General features: G+C 36.4%; 1 long non-coding RNA gene across 3 annotated transcripts in view; it reads right to left on the reverse strand.

The window, feature by feature from the left end:
• LOC103558016 (uncharacterized) overlaps positions 1–27,099 on the reverse strand; it is a 76,975-nt gene that overhangs the window by 15,156 nt on the left and 34,720 nt on the right. For 2 of the 3 annotated variants that reach the window (XR_011527550.1, XR_011527548.1), the window contains exons 3-4: positions 19,889–20,006; positions 16,848–16,922 (exon numbers count right to left, since the gene is read on the reverse strand). This is a non-coding gene — a long non-coding RNA (uncharacterized lncRNA). Of the gene's footprint in view, positions 1–14,868; positions 15,001–16,847; positions 16,923–19,888; positions 20,007–27,099 lie in introns of those variants that run through there. The other variant, XR_011527549.1, reaches the window with a different exon arrangement.

The raw sequence follows: 27,099 nt of genomic DNA on the forward strand, positions 1-27,099 counted from the left end.
ATAGAACATCACTTTTTCTCAAGTAGCTGGGTGAAAGTCAAGGAGGGTGAAATCCAAAGAAGACTCTTGGGAAAAAGAAAGCTTGATCAACAACAAGGCTGCACATCAGAAAATGCTGTCAGTCTGCAGAGACTCAGACAAGAGATGGTATAAATATGTGAAGCAACAGAAGAGAGACCAGGGATTCAGAGGGAGTTAAAGATCTCTAATTAAAGGATGGGAGGCAGCGCCTGGAGCAATTCCCTGGACCAGAAATGAAGCTGTTTGTTTTTATAGAATGCTTTTAATTTGAAGTTAGGCAAGGAGAGGCATGTTCAAGTTGCCAAAGTTATTCCAAGTCAGGAAAGCAGTCACAATTTCCTTCTTAGGAGTGGTAAGTAGAGGGGACAGACAGGGAGGAAACTACACAGGAACTTGAATTTTACCCCAGTCACACTGATGCAGCTGAGTTAGCCACTCACTAGCTGATTCAATTTAATATTTCGGAGGTGCAATCCACTATTTTTAATCATAATCTCTACATCCTAATACAACATTTACCTTCTTATTCTTAATCTCCAAGAGTTTTCTAATTAGCAGAGGGACGGAGGCTTAGAAATAATAATAAAAATTTTCTTCTAATAGGAAAAAATTATCTGCATGCCATGTTACATCTTTGATGAATACTTTTCTGTAAAACCACAGTGCAGAATATGAAAATGTACTAATTTGATTTGTCATAGAAATGTTCTTTCTTTTAAGATCCAAGATAAATCAGCAAATGCTTTCAAAGCTGCCATTTAATTCATGAATTCAAATCATTTCCAAGATTTATGATCCATTAGAAAGACAGTTTCAATTTCCTTTGCCCTTGTGAGAGTTTAATGTATAGCTGGCAGAAAATGCATTTACACTGCACACATTCCAGGACAACAATATCATTTATTGATAAGACTTTTCAAGTTTGAAAAAATGATGTTGCTAGTTATGTTTATTTTGATTTGTTTATCTGTAAGTAGTAGATGGATGCTTCACTCTGGTAAAGTTTCCTAAAATGTAGCAGATTAACAGATACCCATGTAACAAAGATTGCCTACTGAAGATTAAAAGATGTCTCCCACAATTATAATAATGATACTATAAATAGATAGGGATATCTAAGGATAGACTAGGTGTCCATATATAGACTCAAATACAGATACAGATATAGCCAAGATCTAAAGAGGATAAAACATCAGACTCACAAAAGGGCACAATTAACTCAGTTCCAATTTGCTTTTATTTCCCCTCTTCTATTCTTTAGCCTTTGTTCTAAGCTGAATGATTCTGCCTGCCAAAAGTATTAGCAAAATTTATTGGACTTTCAAGAGAAGTTCTCCAAGTATATTAACCCAGCCTTAAGCTTCAGAAACAGTACCAACAGATGGAATACCCATTAGAGAAGATGCTCCTCTTTTCCAGCAATTTAAGTCTTCAACATGTAGCTACTAAATTACTTATATATTAATTATTATACTAGGAGAGGAGCTACAGGAGTGCACAAGATGGTTATGCCTTTGAGGAGCTTAATGGCTTAGATGATAAATGAGTGGATTCTATGTTAGTGGGTAAGTTAATATATCTGTGGTTAATTAGAGGAAAAGAAATCTTCTCCTTAGGAACAATTTGACTCTGGCACCATTAGGAGTTACAGAACTTGTTAAATTTCATACAGAAAAATTATAAAGTGCTAGAATGCCAATTTTTTCACTATACATATGATAAAAAGGAATTCCAAAGAGGAAATTTATTTCCTCAAGGTCATAACCTTGTCAGATCTGTGTCTGCCCCAACTTGGGTATTAACCAGCAAAATGAAAAGTAAATGTTCTTCATTAGCTAATACCAGCTCATTAACTCTGTCTAACATGACCCATAGGTATCACTCAACAACCATGTTAGTTATCTACTGCTACATAACAGACTACTCCAAACTTAGCAGCTTAGAACAACAAACATTTATAATTTCATAGTTTCTGTAGGTCATTAATCTAGGAATGGCTTTGTTGGGTAATTCCAGCTCAAGGTCTCTCATGAAGTTGTAATCCAGGTGTCAGCCGAGGCTGTATCATCTAAGGCTTGACTGGGTCTGAAGGATCCTACCTCATTCACATGACTGTTAAGAGGACACTTCAGTTCCTCCATGTGGGTCTCTCTGTAGTGGTGCTCACGATACAGCTTTCCCCAGAGCAAGTAGTGATCCAAAAGAGAGAGACTGAGATCCCAAGGCAATACAATAAACAATACAACAATAAAACAATACAGATTCATAACTTAATCTTGGAAGTGACATACCATCACTTCTGCCGTATGCTATTAGTCACCCAGAACAACCCTAGTACATTGAGAAGGAGTCTACAAAAGGGTCTGAATACCAGGCGGGGATCATTAGAGGCCATCCTGGAAACTGGCTACCACAACTAACATCTCAAAATCCAGGGGACCTGCTCATACTTTGGAAGATGCATTACTTTTAGCAAATCTTACTTTTCTGATCCACAGATGACCCAGAACTGCTCCTGAAGAACACTTTCTACACTTCCCTATATCCAATCTGACTGCCTCACAATTGAAATAATAAAAACAATATAAGCCTAAATGCCTCTCTCATATGTTCATTCAGTAAATGTTTTTTGAGTAACTACCATATGCCAGGAACTCTCTTGGGAGCTGAAAATACAATAGTAAAAAAGGTATTATCTCTCCTCTAAACTATTTGATGAGAGAGAGAGAGAGAGAGAGAGAGAAGAAAATTGGAGGGGGAGGAGAGAGAGAAGGAAGAGAAGGAAATGGAGAAAGAAGATAAAAGAAACAGTGAGAGAGAGAAAGAAAGACATGAAAAAGGCAGAGAAAGGGAGAAGTATGGAGGTAGAAACCAAAATTCATGGGAAATAAATGCAATCATGGAGGTATTTGCTTGTGATGTCCTGCATTAAAATGCAGATATGAAACTTTCAGAAGAAAGAAGTAGGAAGATATTTGCTTAACATATACATCCATATTCTCAATGTATAGTGCATTGAGCACAAATTTCTAAATTTAGAAATTTTGCCTAAATGTATGCTTTTCTGTATGCAAGAAACTCACACCTCAAATCAGAGCTTCTCAAGTCTTTGAGTAAAGAAACTGATAAAAGCCTTGGACCCTCTTTTCATAAAGAAAATGAGGATGCATGCACATACATACACACACATGCACAAATTTCTGGAGTCCAAGGACCTAAAATTAACAACCACTATCTTAAAAATATTATTAAATAACATTTGAATTAGTTGTCCATGTTAGCTGTCTTTGTCAATATTCAGGATATGTTCTAGTTAAAGGCTTGCTAGATCTCCATGAAATGATGATGTTTGTCCAGAATTAGGCAGAATATTAAAGTATTTTGGTCTTCAGGATATTTTGCTAAGCTAACAGTTTCCACCCTGAATGCAAGAACTAGTCTTGGAGGAAGAAGACAAGAATGCTCACTCTTGCCACTTTTATTCAAAATAGTATTAGAAGTCCTAGCCAGAGCAATTAGGCAAGAAAAAGAAATGAAAGTTATCTAAATTGGAAAGGAAGAAGTACAACATTTGCAGATGACACAATATTAAGTATAGAAAACCCTAATTCCATCAAAAAACTGTTAGAACTAAAAAACAAATTCAGTCAAGTTGCAGGATACAAAATCAATACACAAAAATTTGTTATGTTTCTATACACTAATAATGAACTATCAGAAAGACAGATTAAGAAAACAATTCCATTTACAATTGCATTAAGAAGAATAAAATACCTAAGAATAAATTTAATCAAGGAGATGAAAGACCTGTCTATTGAAAACTACAAGACATTAATGAAAGAAATTGAAGAAAATATAAATAAATGGAATGATATTCCATGCTCATGGGTTGGAAAAAATTAATATTCTTATAATGTCCATACTACACAAAGCAACCTACAGATTCAATCCAAACCCTATCAAAATTCCAATGGCATTTTTCACAGAAATAGAAAAAACAATTCTAAAATTTGTATGGAACCACAAATGACCCTGAATAGCCAAAGCAATCTTGAGAAAGAAGAATAAAGCTGGAGGCATCACACTCTGATTTCAAGCTATATTTCAAAGCTACAGTAATTAAAACAGTGTGGCATTGGCATTAAAATAGACACATAGGTCAATGGAACAGAATAGAGGGCCCAGAAATAAACCCATGCATGTATGATCAATTAACTTATGACAAAGGAACCAAGCATATACAATAAGGAAAGGATAGTCTCTCCAATAAATGGCATTGGGAAAATTGGACAGGCACAGGCAAAAGAATGAAACGGGACCACTATCCAACACCATACACAAAAATTAACTCAAAATAGATTAAGGACTTGAACAAAAGATCTGAAACCATAAAACTCCTAGAAGAAAACATAAGCAGTAAGCTTTATATAGGTCTTGGTGATGATTTTTTGAATCTGACACCAAAAGCAAAAGCAACAAAAGCAAAAATAAATAAGTGGGACTACATCCAGCAGAAAAGCTTCTACACAGCAAAGGAAGTCATCAGCAAAAGGGAACGGCAACCTAGTGAATGGGAGACAACATTTGCAAATCATATACCTGATAAGGGGCTAATGTCCAGAATATATAAAGAACTCATACAACTCAATAGCAAAAAGAAAAAACAATTGGATTAAAAAATGGGCAGAAGATCTCAACAGAGATTTTTCCAAAGACACACAGATGGCCAACAGGTACATGAAAAGATATTTAACATCATTAATCATCAGGGAAATGCAAATCAAGACCACAATGAGATATTGCTTCACACCAGTTAGAATAGCTATTATCAAAAAGACTAGAAATAACATGTGTTAGTGAGGATGTGGAGAAAAGGGAATCCTTGTGCACTGTAGGTGGGAACATAAATTGGTGCAGCCACTATGGAAAACAGTATGGAAGTTCCTCAAAACATTAAAATAGAACTACCATATGATCCCACAATTCCACTTCTGGGTATTTATTCAAAGTAAACAAAAACACTAACTGGAAAAGATTTATGCACACCCATGTACATTGCAGCATTATTTACCATAGCCAAGGTTTGGAAGTAACTTCAGTGTTCTTCAATGGATGAATGGATAAAGAAGATGTGGTGTATATATATATAACTGAACATTAGTCAGCCACAAAAAATAATGAACTCTTGCTATTTGCAATAACATGGATGGACCTCTAGACATTACGCTAAGTGAAATAAGTCAGAGAGAGAAAGACAAATACCATATGATCTCTCTTGTATGCGGAGTTTGGCCAAAAAAAAAAGGTCATAGATTCAAAGAATCAGAGAACAGATTGGTGGTTGCCAGAGTTGGGGTATGGAGGCAGGTGGGAGAAATGGGTGAACTGCTTTTTTTTTTAGTTTAAATAAATTGAATTAAAAAAAAGAACTTGTCTTGGCAAGGAACAAGGGTAAACAGCATTGTGTCTAAAGACAAGCTCAGGTCAAAGTTGATCAATCTATATGTAAGAGCCACTTAGTCTAATTCCTTCATTGTACAGATGGGAAAACTGAAGACCCAGTGGCTGACTAGGACACAGTGGCTGCAAGTCCAATATCGGTCAAGCATTCAGGATCTATGTAATCTTGGTCCACATGGCAAGAGGCTTATTCACAGGGATCAGGATCAGACTTGGTAAGCTGAGGTTAAACTCTCCATTCTAGGAGAGCACTAAGTGAAGCCAGATTAGCTACAGATACCTCAGTCCAGCAAGCTATGAGGTGGATCTTGGATCAACCAAAGGACAGGGAATAAGACTAGGCAGACAGTCTTTGGGGTGTCTCCTAGTAGACACTTCTATGAATCTTTATTTAATAGTCTGGGTTTTCTCCCCTCCAGAAGACACCATGACACATTTACTCTGCACCATAGTGATTTTATAGCTGGAGGAAAAAGGAAGGTTGGATATGAAAGCCAAATTCTCCCTTGGAAATGTAATTGAAAGTCTCCAATGCACCTATAATACTGGTATGCTGCCATTTCGTCTGGCACTCAGGCCTGGAAAGCTTAGTAAATGCTATCAAAAGCAGGTGAGCAAACGGCTGCTATTGCTATTCTACTGCTGATAGGTTAGAAAAGACCTGAGGAGGCTCTGTCTCAGGGCTTTGCCAGACCTGCAGTGCCTAGTTATGTAAAATCCTCTCTGAAAACACACACTGCCATTTGAGCAGTGGTAGACTGACACTAACGGGAGCTGTGGTTTACCAGCAGGTTACTTTCCATAAGCTTTGAAGGAAACCTCCTAATTCTAAACCAGCTGTAGAATGCTTAGTGCTCCACCAGAACTTTGAGGGGCCAGGCATAGAGCTCTTAACCTTTTCCCTATTCCTCCTTAATCCTTCATTGTTTAAAAAAAAGACTAAGATTGCAAAATGCACTCACCAGCTCTTATCCTGTACCACAAATTTTTCGAAAGCAATTTATTTTCAAATGTACTCAGGTATAGATTCTCAAAATAATGCCAAAATAAACACCAAATGGTATTTTCCCTTTTAGATGAATTCTTCCTGCTAGCTTGATCTCTGCTACATTTTGTTTTCTGGAATTCTCAATGACCTTTTCAAAAGTTAGGGGTCATAGTGTGTGAAAGGCAGGATTGCATTGGGCTGACCTGCTGAGAGCACCACACTTTTCTACTTTGCTTTGTTCTTTGAGCTGAAAGAAAAAAAATGCCACACATCATTTAGATTTTATTTTAGTAAGAAGTGAGCATAAATACAGTGAACTGTCGAGTTTGCAACACACAAAATGAAACATTTCTATAGATTATATTAGTTCAAGGAAAAACTTCCCAAATGTCACTAGACATAGTGAAAAACTGATAAAATGGATAAGAAAGAGACAAAGTTGATTCACTGAAACAGAAAGTGAATGTCACTGGTCCATTTTTGTTGCTGTATATAGCGTTCCATTTTACAAATCTACTACAATTGCTTTACCCAGTCCCTTCCAGTTTGGAGCAACTGTGAATAATCTTCCTATAAGTTTTCCTTACAAGAATCTTGATTTACATGCACCACAGTGTTTCCATATTATATAGGTAAGAGAGGAATTGCTGGTATATTGCTCAACATTGTGCCAGAGGGTTTTCTAAGATGGTTGTACCAAATTTTGCTCCCACCTGCAGCGTATAAAAATTCTTACTGTTCTTCATTCTCATCAATACACAGTGCCGTTACACTTTTAATTTTTCTCCAATCTGGCAGGATTATGGTGGTATTGTTCAGAGGTTTTAATTTACATGTTCTTGATTATTAATAAGGTTGTACACTTTTTAATATAATCTTGGCCATTTGAATTTCCTCTGTTTTGAAGTCTCTGTTCAAGTCTTTTCCAATTTTCTGTTGGATTGTGTATATTTTTCTTGTTGATTTATATCTACCTAAAACCACATGAATAAAGTTTACAGCCATAATATTAAGCAAAAGCAGCAAGATACAAAAGAATGTAAATGTATGTTTCTATTTATATAAAGTTCAAAATCAGGCAAAACAGAATTATTTTGTTAAGGAAGACATAAGTAGGTAGCAATAATATTTTTAAAAGCAAAGAAATAATTGCAATACAATTCAGGAGAGGTTACTTACGACTCTAAATAGATCATGCTTGGAGGAAACAATCTCTGTTTGCTGAGCTGTCGTGGTTTCTAAAATTTGGTCAATAAACCCACCAGTGCTCAGGATGTTGAACACTGAAAATGAATCAAATAAGAAATCCTACTGAAAAAAGAGAATATAATCTTATGTGTAGATAAATAGCAAAAATTAAGCATATACAATGGGGAATGTCAAGTAGTGGTAAGAAATTCCAATTTTTTGACAACATATTATTTTTGTATTTAAAATATACACTTAAGTATAGAATTTACACATTTCCTTGAGGAGAAGATTTATGAGTATCACTGAATATGTATTCTTTTCTCCCCAGAACCCAATGGGAGGGCAGGAGAATGCAAAGTAGATTTTCTATAAATTAATATGTCTTTAAAGGGGAATATAAGGTAATCCCCAGAGCAACAACTGAGAAGACTATTTTCAAAAATTGTACAAAGATATACACTAAAAAACACTACAGATAAGGCAAAATGTAGCACTACAAAATATGCAAGTAACCCTCAGGCAAGGTAGGAAAAGGGAAAGAGAGAAACAGAAAACAAAAAGAATGCACAAAACAAATAATAAAGTGACAGACTTAAATCCTAACATATCAAAAGTTACGTTAAATATAAATGGTTTAAATATACCAATTAAAATAGAAATCATCAGAATATTTTTTTTAGTGACCCAGCTATAAGCTGTCTACAAGAAACTGATTTAAAATACACTAAAATAGTAGATTAAAATCAAAGAGATTAAAAAATATATATACTGTGAAAACACCAATCAAAAGAAAGCTGCATGATTAGGCAAGAAAAAGAAATAAAAGGCATCCAAATAGGCAATGAAGAAGTGAAACTCTTGCTGTTTGCAGACAACATGATTTTATATATAGAAAACGCTAAAGAATTCATTAGAAGACTATTAGCAATAATCAACAACTACAGCAAAGTTGCAGGGTACAAAATCAACTTACAAAAATCAGTTGCATTTCTATATTCTAATAACAAACTAACAGAAAGAGAATGCAAGAATACAATCTCATTTAGAATCACAATAAAAAGAATAAAATATCTAGGAATAAATTTAACCACGGAGGTGAAAGACCTATACAATGAAAACTATAAGATATTATTGAGAGAAATCAATGATGACATAAAGAAATGAAAAGATATTCCATGCACATGGATTGGAAGAATAAATACAGTTAAAATGTCCATACTACCTAAAGCCATCTACAGATTCAATGCAATCCCAATCATAACCTCAATGACATTCTTCATGGAAATAGAACAAAGAATCTTAAAATTCACATGGGGGCAACAAAGACCCCGAATAGCTAAAGCAATCCTGAGAAAAAAGAACAAAGCTGGAGACATCACAATCCTTGACTTTAAAATATACTATGAAGCTATAGTAATCAAAACAGCATGGTACTGCTACAAAAACAGACACACAGATCAACAGAACAGAATTGAAAGCCCAAAGATAAAACCACACATCTACAAACAGCTATTCTTCTACAAAGGAACTAAGAACACACAATGGAGAAAGGAAAGTCTCTTCAATAACTGGTGTTGGGGAAACTGGACAATCACACACAAAAGAATGAAAGCAGACCAGTATCTTTCACCATACACAAAAATTAGCTCAAAATGGATCAAAGACTTGAAGGTAAGATGTGAAACCATAACACTCCTAGAAGAAAATATAGGGAGTACGTTCTTTGACATTGGCCTTTGAAGGATCTTTTCAAATACCTCGTCTACTTGGGCAAGGGAAACAAAAGAAAAAATAAACAAGTGGCACTTTGTCAAACAAAAGAGCTTCTGCAAGGCAAAGAAAGCCAGGAACAAAACAAAAAGAGAACCCACCAAATGGGAGAAAATATTTGCAAATCATGTATGTGACAAGGGATTAATCTCCAAAATACATAAAGAACTCACACAACTGAACAACAACAACAAAAAGCCCAATCAAAACAGGGGCAGAGGATCTGAACAGACATTTTTCCAAGGAAGATATACAGATGGCCAATAAGCACATGAGAAGATGTTCAACATCATTAATCATCAGGGAAATGCAAATCAAAGCTACACTAGGTTATCACCTTATACCCATGAGAATGGCTATAATCACCACAACAAAAAATAAAAAATCTTGGTGAGGATGTGGAGAAAAGGGAACCCTCATACACCGCTGGTGGGAACACAAACTGGTGCAGCCACTATGGAAAACAGTATGGAGATTTCTCAAAAAATTAAAAATAGAAATACCATACAACCCAGCTATGCTACTACTGGGTATTTATCCAAAGAACTTGAAATTAATAATTCAAAGAGATGTATGCACCTCTGTGTTCATTGCAGCATTATTTGAAATAGCCAAGAAGTGGAAGCAACCCAAATGCCCATCGACTGATGATTGGATAAAGAAGACGTGGTGTATATATATGCAATGGAATACTACTTAGCCATAAAAAAGACAAAACTGTCCCATTCACAACAACATGGATGGCCTTGAGGGTATTATGTTAAGCAAAATAAGACAGACAGAGAAAGACAAGCACAGCATGATTTCACTCATATGTGGAAGATAAACTAACATATGGACCAAGAGAATAAATTAGTGGTTACCAGAGGGGAAGGGGATTGGGGGGCAGGCATAAGGGCTAAAGGAGCACATTTATATGGTGACTGACAAATAATAATGTACAACTGAAACTTCACAATGTTATAAACTATTGTGTTCTCAATAAAATAAAAATTTAGGAAAAAAGAAAGCTGCATGGCTATACTAATGTCAGATAAAGTCGACTTTAGAGAAAAGAAAATTACCAGATACAAAGAGGGGCATTACATAATGACGAAAGAGTCAATCTATCAAGAAGACAACAGTCCTTAATGTATTAAACAACAGAGCTTCAACAACAAGACAAAAAGAATGATGAGGAGAAGATAACTTCCATTTTTGAGCAGTTAGTATGTGCTAGACCCTGTTTCAAACATTCTCCATTCATTATCTCATTTAATCTTTACCCAAAGAAAAGTAATTACAAAATGCACATTATCTTCATTCCGCATAAGAGTAAATTAAAATTCTAAAGAAGTTTAGCATCTTACCCAAGTTCACACAGTTAGCAATCATCAGGCCAAGTTCTTTTCATTCTTCATACTGCCTCCTTTAAACACTTCGAAAATAAACAGTGTGATTACCACTTCCAACACTGCAGTCCAATATCTCCTCTTCTTAGCCATAAAGCCTTAGATAAACTTTTAATAGGGATTCTAAATTAGTCACAGGAATAAAGTGACCTGAGAAGGCATCAGTAAGTACAAAGAGGGAATGGGGAGAGCCTGGGGCAAGAAGCAGCTAATCATGGGGAAGATGGAAGTCACATTATGACCACAATGATGCCAGAGAGTGTCAAGACTGCCACATAAGATTGGGAAAGCTGGGCACTGCACAACTCCAGGGATGCTATTATCATAGACTAAAACAGACTATCATGTAAATGGCACCACCTGGAGTCACAGTCCACACCATGCTCTACCATTCATGGCATCCCTGACAATAATTATTGCTGTGTGAAAGTAAAAGACTCAAGACTAAAAGCCTAGAAAAGGGTCATTAGCATACGTCTAGGTCCGGGACTCTAGGGCAGAGATGGTTGTCCGATTCAGTGAGTGTAAACCCTGGCAAGCTAAAGCAGCAGTGCCTAGACAGTTGCGTTTAACGGACCAGGAAAAGTGCCCCAAAAGTTGTAATGAATCCAAAAAAGACCCCAAAACTTCACTTTGCCAAGCAATTGTTTTCCTTAAAAACTGTTGTTGACCACAACCATAATTTCCAAAAAGAAACTTTATAAACACATTTTCCTTATTTTGCCAAGACTTGGATAACGTGATCACAGATCAACATTGGTCTGTAAAAAGAGTGACAGGAACCATGGACCGAGCAAGTCAGGGAAAAGGACCAAAGAGAAAAAATAGAAAGAGAGAGAACATTTTCATTTGTGTCCCTTCCCCATAGCCTTGTCCTCCTTCCTCAAAGCCCAAGGATGATCATTAGACTTTGAAGATAATTTCTAAGATTCTTACAGACATTTGACTCATAAACCATCTGAAAAGCCTCGCTGTGATGGCACCTATCAGCGCCAAACCTGCACCAAGTCTTTTTAAGGGTATCATCACCAATACTGTTACACAGGAATGTGGGCTACAACAGACCAGCGTTAGCCAGGAGAGTCCAGGACCAAGATGGCAGCAAAGAGGGAAGTTTTCTGAATATCAAGAGTCTACTGTAAGCCTACTCTTTTATACAATTCTCTATCTAGGTCATTTTGCAGAGTTTTTAACACAACATAGGCACTCAAAAAAATGTTCCCTGAATTAATTGCAATTGTCAAATTGACAAGGCAAGTGTACAGAGGTCACTTAAATAAAGAAATACCCAAGGGGTTCCAAGACTTTGCAAGTCTAGAGACAGGTCCCAGCACTCAGAGAGAGAGAGAGAGAGAGAGACTTATATAAGTGAGTTTGAATGCTGACTTTGGTTTAGAAGCTGTGCTGTCTCTGACGTGGACTGTGCTTGACTTGAAAAAGTTCATTGCGACCAGAAAGGGGTAAAATCTCTGCAGTGCATCTTCTGCCTGAGTGAGCACAGGTGGTCAACATCACTTCGTCTAGAAGCCTATCCTTCCCGTTTGACTGGTTCTGATGGTAAGGAGCGATTGCTTCTGACATTGTTGGTTACATCTGTGCATTACTTCAGCAAAAGAAAAATCAGTCCAGGAGAATTTAAAAAGCACAGACTCTGAAGTTAGTGTTTTGATTCTGAACTCTGCTGCTCACCAAATACAAGATCTTGAGGGAAACAGTCAATTTCACGAAACCACCATTTCCAACTTGTGAGATAACAGGGATAACATCCACCTTGCAAGTTTTCAAAGGTAAAATGAGATAATCTATGTCAAAGGCACTTTCTATGCTGAAAGTTCTATGTAAACGCTAGTTATCGTTACCCTTTGAATAACCCAATTGATCAGGGATTTGGAACCGTATTTCTGAGCTTTGCTGTGTGATAGCAATACTTTTCTTTACAACTTCAAAGAGGGATGAGAGGGATTTGAAGTTGAACAAAGATAAATACCATAGTGAGAAGTTTAAAAACATTGTTTCTGATGGAAGGAAAATAAATTGACTGGCTGTGTTAATCTCCATTAGTGTTATCTACTAATTAATAATATATTTTAATTAAACAGAGTCAGAGCAGTTTCCACACCAAAGAAAGGTTATTCTTTTCATTCCATTTGCTTAATTCCTACAGCCGAGGGAAGAGAAACTTATTTCAAGTATCAAAAAGCACTGGCAGACACTAGTAAAGCAAGCAATGGATGTAAGCGGTCTTGCCACTTGATCTAATACTTTCAGTGAATAGTCTCCTTCTGTCTTGTAATAATCATGGAGAATTGTTAGGATTCTCCACCATGCACAGAACCTTATTGGGGTTATTGGGAGACAATCCTTGCTTTCTCCTTGCAACAAAGACCAAAAAAAGCAACCCAACTCCTCTCCTTCAAAAAAACACTCCCACTCAAAGAAAACATGCCAACTTGAAGTGAGATAATAGTGATTTCATCTGAATGGAAATTTTTCTTCCCCTGCTTTCCCCAAAGAGAAGAGCTTCCCAAGCAAATAGATGAGATGATAGCCAAGCTAGAGAAGATCAGAAAGGTAAATGTGTCGAGAAGCCCTATAAGTATCTACACAAGCAAGATAAACGAGCCTCTAGTCTTATTCCCCTTCCCTCTGTTCTCCATTACACCATTTTAAAAACTCCAATAACGCCACATAGTACAAGCTTTTTAGCTGGTGACAGTTCTTCAGGACCTTGGCTTCAGCCAAACTAAAGTATTTGTTGTTTCCCAAAGAAATCCTGTTCTCTCCTTCATCTGTGATTTTACTCATGTTTCTTCTTCTGCAAGGAATGCTGCCTAGGGCTCCCATCCTCCACCTGGATAATTTCTCTTTGAATTGCAAATCAAAAATTCAAAGACTGCCTCTTCATGAAACCCTTTTGTAAACTACATCTTCTGGCCCTCCCAGCAGAGTGACATGTTTGTTATTCTACACTCATTAAGCATCTACCAAATTCACTTTTAGAGCATTTATTATATTTTGTGATTAAGCTGTCGCTGATGGTCTGTTTCTCCAACAAGACTGTTAGCTCTGTGAGAGAAAGGATTACATCCTTTCTACTTGGATCTATAGCATCCAGCACATAGTAAAATCTTACACCCTCAATAAATGAATGCACAGTTCAGCAGTTAACAAACTTGCTCACAAAGGACCAGATAGTAAATATTTTAGGTGTCATGAACCATTTAGTCTCTAGCAAATCTGCAATTGTAGTCTACTCAAGTCTACTCAACTCTGCCATGGTAGACCAAAAGCAGCCATGGTCAATATATAAACAAAAGAGTGTGACTGTGTTTCAATAAAACTTTGTTTACAAAAAAAGGTAATGGGTCAGATTTGGCCCAAGGGCCATAGTTGGCTGATCCCTGATAAACCAAAACATCGAATGAATGAGAAAGCCCCAGACAGTTCTTCTCACAAAGAAGACCTCAAGCCCAAGAAAAGATCTGATGATGTAAGGGTAGAAAATGGTAACAGAGCCCTTTCAAACAGAAATAGAAGGGAAGAAATGGCACTATAACATTCCCTTGCCCTCATTCTGGAAACTAGGAGTAATCTAGGTTAACATGCATGCAACTGGGAAAGTGTAAATCCATGAACAACATTATGAGGCTTGCAAACGTAATGTTTTCTTATACTATATTCTAGTAATTAAACATTTTAGTTTACAGACCAAGAGTGCCTACAAATGGAGGACAATGGACTGCCCTATAGAGTGAATTTTTTTTCCTACATTGCATGGGAGCTAAATGCCAGGGGAAGATGCTAGCTACCCAAGACATGATTGTTTATACCAGGAGAATGAAATAATAGAGATGGAAATTCCAGTCATGGTATGAATGATGGATGATATTTGGCAGAGTTCTGAGAGAGAGGGTTTGGACAGGTAACCCCCAAATTAAAATGCACAGGCAATGTAGGTGATACTGAGTATATTTTCAATTCCAGACCAACATACTATGCTAACATCATTGAATGGAAGGTATGTAAATAATCCAATAATGATTTTTTAAGGCATGATGCTGCTGTATATATTTAATATTTTCTTCTCAATATCATATGTTTTGGGGGAATTTCTGGGGCACAAGAAGGACAAGCAGATAAAAGAACGCAGCATGGCAAGTCCAATCAGTCAGAAGGAAACTGTAAAAGAAGAATGTTCACTTAGGTTTCTATCCCACATTCAAATGGAGATCCAAACTTTGAGATACATTTCCAAATGCATATAACACAGATAAAATGTTGGAGTGGTGCCTGATCCCATATAATCCCCTTCTCTGGAAGGCAAAACATCTGACAGTGCTACAATGAAGGAGCCAAATCGTCGTGTTTGAAGCAGCGACATCATTCCCAGCAGCACCACCTGGCTACTGCAGGACGAAGTGGAATTACATGCAAAAGGGGATCCGGAGAATGGAGTGGCACAAACATAAAAAAACTCTGGCCATAAAATAAGCTAAGCATGTTTACTGCCCTTTTGGGAGGAAAGTGTCTAAACAAAGCAAATGGCTGTGTGCGTTTCCAGCCTCCATACTTCCCCCTTTCCTTCTTTCTCTAAAAAAGTATTTCCAGAATTTCAAAAGAGTTGGGCCAAGCTGTACAATACATGAAACATCAATTCATCACAAGTGATCAATGCCCCGTGGAAAAAGGTTGGTACCATGGTCTTTTCTGTTTAATTGGCTTCAGAGGACACACCCTGATGTGCCCTTAAAGCATCGCTGCTCTTTCTATCTAAAAGTGCCCTCTGTGATAGATCTAACTCATTCAGGGGCACAAACAGTGTAGACAACCCATCAACCTCACTTAAATGGATTCCCTTTAGTGGAAAGCCACTATGGTAAATCACTTGATGAGCTTTTGGCCTGAATTTCCTGGACTAATTGTTAGCACATCCCAAAACCACCTGCCATTTTTCCACTTTGGCTCTGAAGACACAGCAAAACATAATAAAAGCTTTGTGAATCCTTTAATCCTATTCTCTTCTCAATTAGAAATGATTCTAGTAATCAAAGCCATGAAAATATCATCAGTCCATTTTACCACTGAGAATAGAATAGAGCTCAACTTTGGTTAAGAACTTTTTAACATTTTGTTTTAAACTCTGAACCCATACTTCAGTTAGTAGTCCTTAATTTTTTGTTTCTGCACTATTTATTTCAAGGATCATAAATTAAGATACCTTCATGGGCCAAACACATAACAAAAATGCATGAAGTAGGATGGATGGAAAAGTATTGGAGAATTCAGTAAACCAGAGATGGAGCCACTACTCTATTCCAACCAAATATTGCCATACAAGAATGTGTGCAAGTATTGTCAGCTATTTTGACTCCCAGAGATTTTTGAAATCTAGATTCTTATGTATGTGTGTAGATTTTAAACATTTACAATTGATTTTTTTAAAAAGTGTGGGCTAACAAAACATATTTAAGGATCAGCTATAGCTCATGACTCGTCTGCTTAACCACCTTTCCTTAATATCCACAAACACATAAGTGACTCTACAAGCTCACCTTTTGTTAATTGTGTCAAAGGTGGAGGAGCATACCAGATACAACACTGGATTCATGTTAGAGGCCAGTGTTTGAATCTGCCACTTAGAACTATCTAACCTTACGGAAGTTATTTCAACTAAGAGCCTTAGGTTATTCATCTGCAATGTATTGTAGATAAGATTTTTAAAATATAGCCTATAGATGCAACTAGCAGAAGGTCTGATTTAAAAAAAATAATAATTTTTTTTGAATCTTAAAGTTTTAAATACCAATACCTCAACACATAACAAACCCTGTTACAGAGCTAATGTTTGGACCGATAAGCCTCTGGTTTCTTACAAATTTGGTTGAGGGGAGGGTACAAGTAAGAGTTAGGTCTCATGAGTTCTCTGATAACAGCAATAATAATAGCTAACATTTAATGCCTACCACTTGTCAGACACTAAATATTAACTCATTTCATTCTTACAACAACCCTACAAGATATCTTACACATAAGAAACTGGGGCCCAGAAAGTAGGTTGTCCACTGTCACCCAATTAGCCATGGTGGAACCAGGATTCAAACCTGCAAATAAAAGCAATGATTTTCAAATTGTGAAAACAAAAAGATGTTAAACATAAAGAAACTCATCAAGTATATTTAAAGTTCAGTTTAAAATGAATCTGTCTCTCAGTGATAGAATAGTATGTTCTTTGAGTTCCTAGTGACTAAAAAGTATTTATTGCTTAAAATCAAACATGTACATGATTCAAATTATATATATTTAAAAACAATATGCTCTAAGAGCTTACACAAAACAATTAACAAAGATGATTCATTGCCACTATGTCTAACAGTACATTCTATAAATGGGAGATACTTTTCAAAATATTCAACAAAATTTAAAAAATTCATTGTCAATCATCTGTTTTGCTGGATATCTCTTTCTATGACCACCGAGAAAGTTTCCAGACACTGAAAATCCAGTTATTAGAAGGTCCAAGATTTTTGAATCTACAGAATCAATTCAGAAGTTAACTCAAGGTTCTCTAGTAAATCTGTATTTCCCTTTGCAATAAGGTTGGAGCTAAGAAGGAATCATCTAGCTACACTTGGAGGAATAATCCTGGCTTATTCAGGAGACAAGCCAACCATTTACATACAAAGGAGAAATGATGTACCAAGAGGACCTTAAAATGCATGCACTGAGAGTCAGCATATACATAACATATCCACAAAAATATATTTAAATATCAACATTCTAAGAACACAAATCGCCACATATATCTGTTCCTTGTCCTGATACGGCCTTTTTGATTCCATCCTCCCACATCTGAACCTTTTAAAGGGTTCAAACACCTACGGATGATCCCTTCAAACTATTTCTCCTCCCTTTCCTTGACAGAGCTCTAGGGAAGAATCTTAACCTCTCACTCTAGAACATGTATCTAGACTAGAAATTTCTCTACATGTGGGAGACAGTTGGCTGGAAACTGTCTTTAACAGATTTCCATTGTAATAGAGCCATTATTCTAAGCCCACTATGACCACTGATAACTTTGCAAAATCCAGAAAAAATTTCTACTTGGATATTCTCTTTCCTCAAACTTAGTATGACTGAAACGAGCCGTATCCAGGTCCCAAACACTGGTTACTCATGATTTCTCTCTTCAGTCCATCAATCTTCTAATCACTATGTTCAAACCATGAGCCTCTTCTTTCTTTTTGTAGATTCTATCTTTTTCATTGTGGCAAAATGTACATAACACAAAATTTACCATTTTAATTCTTTTTAAGTGTGCAATTCAGTAGCATTAAGTACATTTATATTGTTGTACAACCATCACCATTATCCAATCTCCAGAAGTTTTTCATCATGCCAAACTGAAACCCTGTACCCATTAAACAGTAATTCCTTATTCCTTCCTCTCCCAGCTTCTGGTAACTACTATTCTACTTTTTGTCACCATGAATTTGATTATTCTAGGAACCTCCTGTAACAGGAATATACAACATTTGTCCTTTCATGTCTGACTTAACTTCACTTAGCACACAAGCATTTTCTTGGATTTTATTTCTCTTGCTTTGCACTCCATTCAAAAGTTCTATAAAGTCATCCTTCTCTATTACTTTGCATCTGTTCTTTTCTCTCAACTTTCCCTATCATCTCATCTCTCAATTCCTGAAAGAACTTTCTAACAGATGCCACAAGCTTTATCTAGCTACGTTACATTCAGTTCTACATAAAATCTTCTGGAAACATGTTGTTACTTCAAAATGTTTGTTGGTGTCCCACAGACCCAGAGAAAAAGCCCCAACTCCTTAGCCTGCTATGCAAAGCCCTTCACAGTGTGAATTTCATCTATGTCTCCAGCCAAACTCCCATTTACCCTCATGGCAAACTCTGTACTTAATCAAGACAATAAACCCTCTCACCTTGCAAAGCTTGCTTGGGTATGTTCTTCCATTCCCCCACCTTTAATTCTCTTGTTTGTGTATATAAAGCATGCTCTAAAGCTTCCCTGTTAAGCCTGTCCCAGAGGGCTCACTCCTTCACCTTATAACTCCATGACAAATACTTTCTCTAACAGGTGCTGGGCACTTTCTCTTCACTGCCTTTGCATTGTGGATCCTTCCAATATTTGCCTTGTCCTCCCACCTATGTTATGACTCTGAACCTTACACTCACAGCCCCTGATACAGAGGGAGTGCTCAATCAGCATTTTTTTAACTTATGGCACGGGAATTCAACACTTACAGATAGGTGGATTGGTTGCTTTTTACCTAAATCTTTCTCAGAGCTTCCTTTTTGGTCAAAGTAGAAAGCAATCCAATCTCTTAATTCCTGAATAAACCTCGTGGCTTTACCACCACCATGGGTGATGGTTGAAAAGTAGAACTGGTATAGGACATGCCAGGTAAACGTTTGGCCATTTGGCACACTACTATTCAAGTTCGTATGTTATCCTAGTGCCCATAGCTGCTTCCACTGATGGGATTTGCACTTAACTTCACTTGGCACCTCTTGCCTGGGCTGAATATTTGGTTTTCATTGCAAATCATTTTCTCCTCATGTTTTAATACATTTCCACTTGCTTACAATTTATTATGCTTCATTGCACTCAAAGTATATTTTTAACAATGTAAGAGTGCACCATTATACAGAATGGTTGGCCCCTCAGAGACAAGTTAATTTGTGCCCTATGACAATGATTATGAATTTGATTAAGTCATTTCCAGTGATAGATATTATCCCACAAAGGATAAGTTTCCATTCTCTTATTTGGCACCAGTCTGCCAGGTCCCTGCTGACTACATTTCCCTTCTGTATCTTTTTCTTTTACTCTCTCTCAGTGCTATTACAAATGGTGGATGCCTTATAAAAACACACGCTCCATTCTCTCCTTCCAGCCCTGATCAGTGTGACCCAGCCAAGGCAGTTAAGTGGAATGCCCCTGTTGCAAGCCATTTGGGACGCATAACCTCAAGAGAACTAGGAGTCAGATGGCAAAAAGCCATTATTTGAAAAACAAATCTATGCAAGAAAATACCTTTTGCCCATCAGCAAAAGAGCTCCTCATGCTGCAGACCAGAGTTGGCAGGTAGATTGTCTCTTGTGCAGAATTTGAGCTGACTCTGCTCACTTAGAAAGAGCCCCATGTAAGTAGCCTGACAAAGGACATAAAGGACATAGTTCTCATATGCTTTTATTTTGGAAGCGCAAACAAACATTTCTAGATCCCTCCTGCATTTTGTCTGAGAGAATTTTAAATCAGAGTAAAGGAATATTCTATCTTCACTGATTTTCTTACCAATCCACAGCAATGTAGTCACTTTTCACTTTGTTCTAATCATCCGCTTATCCTCCCTCCCTATTTGAATCTATCCTTAAAAGCCCAAACCTTCTATGAAGGCTTCCCTGACTTACATCCTCCCTTCTTCCAAGTCTTCCAACCCCTCCTGCATCCATCATTGATTTTGACTTTGTTATTTCCTGCCTTGGTTTGTGATGGTTTCTGTGTCTGTGTCCTAAAATATAATCTCCTTGAAAGAAGGAAACTTATGTAGTAGAAACCTTATTTCTTCAGGCTTAACACCAATGCCTTACCTAAAATGAAAATGTAAAAAATATTAGTTGCTGAATTTTTCTTCTTCTTTTCAGTCCAAATTAATATCTCCTGCTTCAAGACTTTATCTAGAATATCGTTTGTTACAAGGTACCTTTCTTACAGTGAAATGTGTGTGTGAGCCTACCACACAAAGTTCTTATTTCGAAGACAACAAGGACAAGCAAACATGAGTTGCATACGTATGTGGGGTCCACTAAAGCTGCCAGACTTAAATTGACTCCTTGAAACTAAATATCTTAGATTTAAACCATCCTGGGTGAGGAATTTACTGAAGCAAAGGACAAGACAATAGCATGTGGGAATGCACAAAAATTCGGGTGAAAAACCACAAAGACAATTCTGGAGAATGTGAAAAAACAAGAAAAAGAAATCATAATAAAAGCCCCTAAAGCAGGATGTGGATACAGCAGAGAATCCAGGCTGCTTCTGGGAGACCTTGCCCAGTATCTCATCAGTTCCTTAGCCAAGATGATCCAGAGACAAGTATGAGTACATATTGTAGATTCTTCAAGGTCATTGTATTTAAACATAACACATGCTTCTCATCCCTGAGTATAGATTCCAAATTCTCAACTAAACAGAAAGGAAGCAAGCACTGCAATTTTTCATTTTCCTTGCTTCCTCCTCCTAAGTGACTAAATGCCTTCCCTGTCCATGGCTGGGGTCCCAGGCAGGATTCTGGACACGCAGAGGAAACCATGGAGCTTATCTCGAGCATTCGTGGCTTAATCTTGGAGAAGATAGGATTTCCTAAGTCATAGGATGACCTATTAGTGAATTGCTCATAAATATTGTAAAGGACCACGTTTTCTAAATCCATGATGCTTGGCTGCGGTATGGGAGAGGAAACAGGGAAAACGGAAAAATTAAATAAAAAGCCAATCATGCAGAAACAGAAACAAACCAAAAAAGTGTTAATCATCAAAAAAGTGTGAGCGTCAACAGGTTCTGGCTTGGAAATTCCTGCAAAATAACATACAACTTTTAATATCTTATCCCTTTAAATGTGGAAAAGTAGAGAGTCAGAAGATAGCTCCTAATCTTTTCTATTACTACTTAACTAATTTTAGTCAGCAAAATTAAGCAACTTTTATTTGCTTGGCAAGTGAATAAAAAAAGAACTTTAAAGCAGTTGAAGCATTAAGCTTTCATCGAACGTTACAGGTAGCTGCCAAAGGAAAATCTTATCTGTTGAAAAAGCAAGTTCAGCACTTAGCTGTAGAGCTACGAAAGTCTGAAGATAAGAAGATGTGGTATCATTTAATTAACAGCCGCCCAATGATGGCTCAGAAGAGATTAATTCTGCTTCCTAAGAAGTTGAGACCAACCTTGGTCTCTACCAGAAAACATGCTTTAACCTATGTTGTGCTTGTTCCTTCTTCCTCCTCCTTCCTCGTTCCTCAGACATTTTCATATTCTCTCTCCACTCCCTCACTCCTCCTTCTCTCTCTCCTTTTTCCTTAGTAAAACCAGTCTTAACTTAAAAAGAAAGTGTCCATTTTCAGTTGCACGAGATATTTCTAGCAATGTATAAGCTTGTTTATTCTTCTTGTAAAAATTAGCAGCTTTCACTCTCTTTAAGAACAAAGAAGGAAATCGATTAACTCAAATTTATGTTGTTAATGAAAGGAAAGAGTGTTCTAATATCTGAAGGGATAGTGGATATAAAAAATTTTTACTACAATGACTTTAACCAAAAATGGTAGTTTTAATTAAGATATAAAAGAAACTCGTATCTCAAAAAGCCATATTTTTATAGAAATACATTGTGAAGAAAGCTGAATAAAAATCTCATAAGTCTATGAAAGTAAAAAATATATAATATAATATAATATAATATAATATAATATGACAGTCAGGAGAAAATATAGCGTGTCACTATGGATTTTTGTCTCTCTTCATTCTTCCCCATTTGACTTTTCCCCTCCTTCATCCCCTTCAGGGATTCTAACCTTGTTGAAGATGCTTCCTAGGAGTATAAAGCATCCAATACCATTTATGTGTGCATGTAGCAGAGAATTCCACTGAAATGGAGTTTTTAAAAAAGATTAATAAAGCCTGAAATGGAGCAATAGATATTTCAGTATTTGAGTGACAACAAAAATGGATGTGTGTATAAATCAGAGAGCAATTCTTCTCCTGAGACAAAATTCAATGTACTATATTGAAAAGGTATTATAGTTAGACTCAAGAAAGAGTGAATTACAGTGACAAAAAGAGAACCTTCATCCAATAATCTACTTTTGTGGCTGTGAATCAACATGATACTAATAAATACATGAAATAAAACCACAGCCTGAATAACTCTTAAGTACACAGAGACCACAGGATAGGAGAAATAAGTAACGAAATTCAATGTAGCCACTAGAGTATTTCCCTGAGCCAAGCATGAGTTTTTAAAACATACGAATCTCCTTCCTTACATAAGCTAAGTACTGGGTTTAGTAAAATTGGCTAAATATACTCCCCAGTTTATCCCTTCTTAAACCACAGGGCAATCCTACAGCTTTCAAATGGAAATAGAATAAAATTGGGTGTCTAGCAGGTAATAGAAATTTTGACCTAACTCACAGAATATTCCATTTTTATATTCATATTAATATATAGATATATATTTATATCTTTACTATTTCTATCAATAAAACTAATAATTGGTTGTTACAAAAAAGTATTAAAATAAAGATCATCAATAATACCACTAAGCCCTGTATTATCACTATTGACATGCTAGAGTAGGAGTACCAACTTTCAGATATTTTTCCCTTTATATATACATATGTCTTTGTGTTTACGTATCTTTTTTTTTTACAAAAACAGGATCATAGCAGATGGACTGTATACCATTTTTTTATTCTCTTGATAATATGCAGTGGATTTTTTCCCACATTAATAATATAGATCTACATCACCATTTTGATATACTATATAATCATACCATAATTATATAAATGATCCCTTAGTAATAGGCATTTAGGATTTTTTACAAATTTTTGCTGTCATAATCAATGCTTCAATAAACACCCCTATACATGTATCTCTGCATACTATATATCTTGAATTAAACATGAAATTTATGTCTCACAAACGTTGGAGAGAACAACATTTCTATAGTCCTCTTCACTGCTCTCCAAGTTTTTATCTGACAACTCTATACCCAGATAAATTCTGAGAAACACTTTGCTAAAACTTTATATAGAACACAGACACATACACAAACACATACACACATAATATTCAAGAAAAACAGGGAAACATCTTTTAAAAATGAAGGGCAGATGGATGGCAATCCAAAATATGAATAGCAACTATTAAGGGTATTATACAAAATAAAATACAAATTAAGCTCTGAAAATAACTAGGCATTGTGTAAATATGGCTATGGCATAATACTGGACTTCCAGAAAGGTAATTTACTGTGGCTATTTAAGTTTAAATACATTTTGATATACAAGGAATGATGTATGCTGAGTGAGGAAATACACCTGTATAAGCTATTATGATGTAAATATTTGAGATTAATACTCCCAAAGCAGCAACTGTACTATCCAGAATTTTGAGTTGTAGACTACTCCAGTTTTCCTAGGAAATAATGCATTGTAAAAGCCATAGCTGGAAACCACAAGTTCAACAAAATCTTACAAGAGGATGAGACAGATAAGGTCTCTATTTTCAAGCTGGTCACATTCTAGTGGGAGAAAAGACAATAAACCAGTAAATATAGTAACAAACAAGATCATTTCTTAGAGTGATAAGTACAGTAAAGAATATATGTCTATAATTAAGGATGATGTGGCAGAAAGAAATTGGGGTGGGAGGACGGAGCAACATCAGATGAAGGTGTCTGGGAAGATCTCTCTAATGAGGTGATATCGCACAGGTAACAAAATGATGAGAAAGAAGCACACATGAAAAAATCAAGAAAAGGCATCTTTGGCATAAACACCAGCAGGTGCAAAAGTCCTAAGGTGAGAGTGAGCTTGCAACGTTTGAGAAAAACAAAAAGGGCACTATCTGCAGATAGTGAGTAAGAAAGAAATATTAGGAGGCAAGTCTAAGAAGTAGGAACCTTCTATCCAAGGGCCAGTTTCAAAGCTGGCAGTCCAAGCTGAAGATGATGAGGAACATGATTCGTAGATGACTCAATGACAAGTGATCTAACACAAACATTCATTTATTCTAAAGTCTACAGCATCTTCAACGGAAGGCCAGTCGCTGCTCAAATGGCTCCAGAAATAAGAAATTCATTTCTAATAAATAGCAACAAAAATGGCATACTCCTTGTTTAGACAATTCTGAAAAGGAGACCACTTAGCTGATGTTGTTCACTCTGGGCACCAAAATTTTGATCCTAAAAACTACAGGGTCCATCCAGGCCAGAGAACTTATAGGACAATAACTAGTGGAGTCATTACTTAGAACTTCATGAAGATGTCACATCCCTTTTCTTCTGCTATTATGAGTCACTATGGAGTGCCAGTGTTGGTTTAAAGGTCAAAGATGGAGATGAAATGTGGAGACAAAGAAGAAATGAAGTCAGGACCATGAAGAATTCACCGAAGAAAAGACTGAGAAAATAATAACCTGAGCCCAAGATGCAGCCAAGATGAATACCAGAAAATTGTAAGGAGAAACAAAGATCTGAATAGCTAAACACAGGGAAAAAAGAGCAGAGAACTGAGGAAATAGTCAAGTCAATGGAGGTGGACACAAAAAAAGGAAATTACCAGGATGAACTGACCAATGCATCAAAAATGTATCTTTTTTACCAGTGGTGATTTCATAAGCAACGTTCATGTTCCAGTTCTTATCCCCATAGCATCTTACAGGCAGGCCCAACATGGAGAAATCCTGTCCCCAGTATACATATGTAATTGATCTTAAATACAGGGGACAGGGAAAAAAATGTTTTTCCAAAGGTCGTAAAAGTATGGTAGGTCCCTCTCCCTGCTACCTATCTCCCAGGCTCCTTCATACTCACTCCAGCTTAAGAGATTAGTTTTGTCTGAAACCAAGGACTTTGTCTTGCACAATTGGTATCATCCCAAGGTCAACCCCAGTCAGTTCCCCATTATAGCAATTAATTAAATGGAAGATAGCTAACTGAGATATAGTCTCAACCCAGGATTTGAGACAGTTAACTCAAACCTCTATCCAACAGCTTCTTTACACCTCTTAACTTTCTCCTCTTAAAACACACATACAAAATACAGAAAATTAAGGTGACTTGAAGAAGCTAATGTCTGCCTGGTGCATTATATAATTCAGCTAAATCTAGTATCTAACTTTTTGAAAAACATTAGAGAAAGACAAATCTCTTTGTTCTCCTGCTCTCCTCTTCAAGCTCTCTGACCAGAAGTCAAACCCACACACTAGATGAAGTATAGAACTAATTTTAGATGGCTCCATCAGCAAACATGTCCTTCCAGACTCAGTCACCAAGTCCAACAGTTCTCGGAGCTTTTGAAATTAACTATGGGGAGAAGTTGTCTGAGTCAGACGTAATTTTCAGTTTTTGAGGTTATAAACTTTTAATGATAACAGGAATTTTGCAATTTGAGAATTAGCAACTCCTTGATTTTGCATCTTTCGCTTTGCTTCAGTGGTCTAAAAGTCCTTCAAATATGAAGGAACCAAGAAATCAAGACTTTACCAGGGTAACGCTTAAACTTCCAAGTCCCATTAGCCACTAAGAGCTCCCAATAGAAAAGTATATTAACTGAGTGTTCTTTTTAAATAAGCAAATGTGCAAAGATTGTATGGCCTAATTATCCATCTGACTAACTTCTTATAGGTGTTGAAAGGAGAAGTAAATGCTCTCAGGCAATACTTTGACAAATATATCTTGCTCCTCGACCTGGTTATTCAGATTCTTATGTGTGGGCTTTTATTAGTGTTGGAGTCAATTTTTCAAGTGTACATCTCTGAAGTTATAATAAAAATTAACATCATAATTAAATATACAAATATTCATCTTACACCTCATTATATAGAGCACATGTAATTCACAAAGCAAGGGCGCACTGTTTTCTTATTGCAGTCCCTCACTGGGATTGCTATCAAATTTGCTGATGCTGCAATGGAAGCCAGCAGCTGTTAGGACAAGAACATTTCTGTTATTATGTGTGGCAATAGATAAGGATATCCAAAAAAAGTATGAATTGAAAGATGAGTTTCTAGTTTGAGATGGTTCCCTGAATAAAATAGTGAAGTGTTTCATGATATTTAGAATTAGAATATAAATTGATATTCTTTCATATCCTCTCTTTTGAAAGATGTTCCATTAACATAGACGATTATTTTACAAAACACTTTTAAGAAGAGATAACAATAAAGAAAAGAAGTGATTAATTATGTGAGATCTTCAAGGCTTATCCTTGATTGCTTTCATTGTAACCAAAGTAGAAAATCCCTTTACTATGTGGTTCTGATTATTCAAAATGGTCGGATCTAGCTTTAAATACTGAAAGCAGCAGTAGGGAGAAACACAGGGCAGGTGACAAAAAAAAAGGAAAGGCTGTCCCTGTTGGGGAGATGATCCACGTAAGCACTAATGAATCAGACGATTCACATTTTCTCTTTGGATTTAATCTCCTTTTTAATGTGTCTAAGACTTTTGCTGGTTTGCCTTTTTA

Source organism: Equus przewalskii, chromosome 15 (assembly GCF_037783145.1).
Source record: "Equus przewalskii isolate Varuska chromosome 15, EquPr2, whole genome shotgun sequence".
Classification (NCBI taxonomy): domain Eukaryota; kingdom Metazoa; phylum Chordata; class Mammalia; order Perissodactyla; family Equidae; genus Equus; species Equus przewalskii.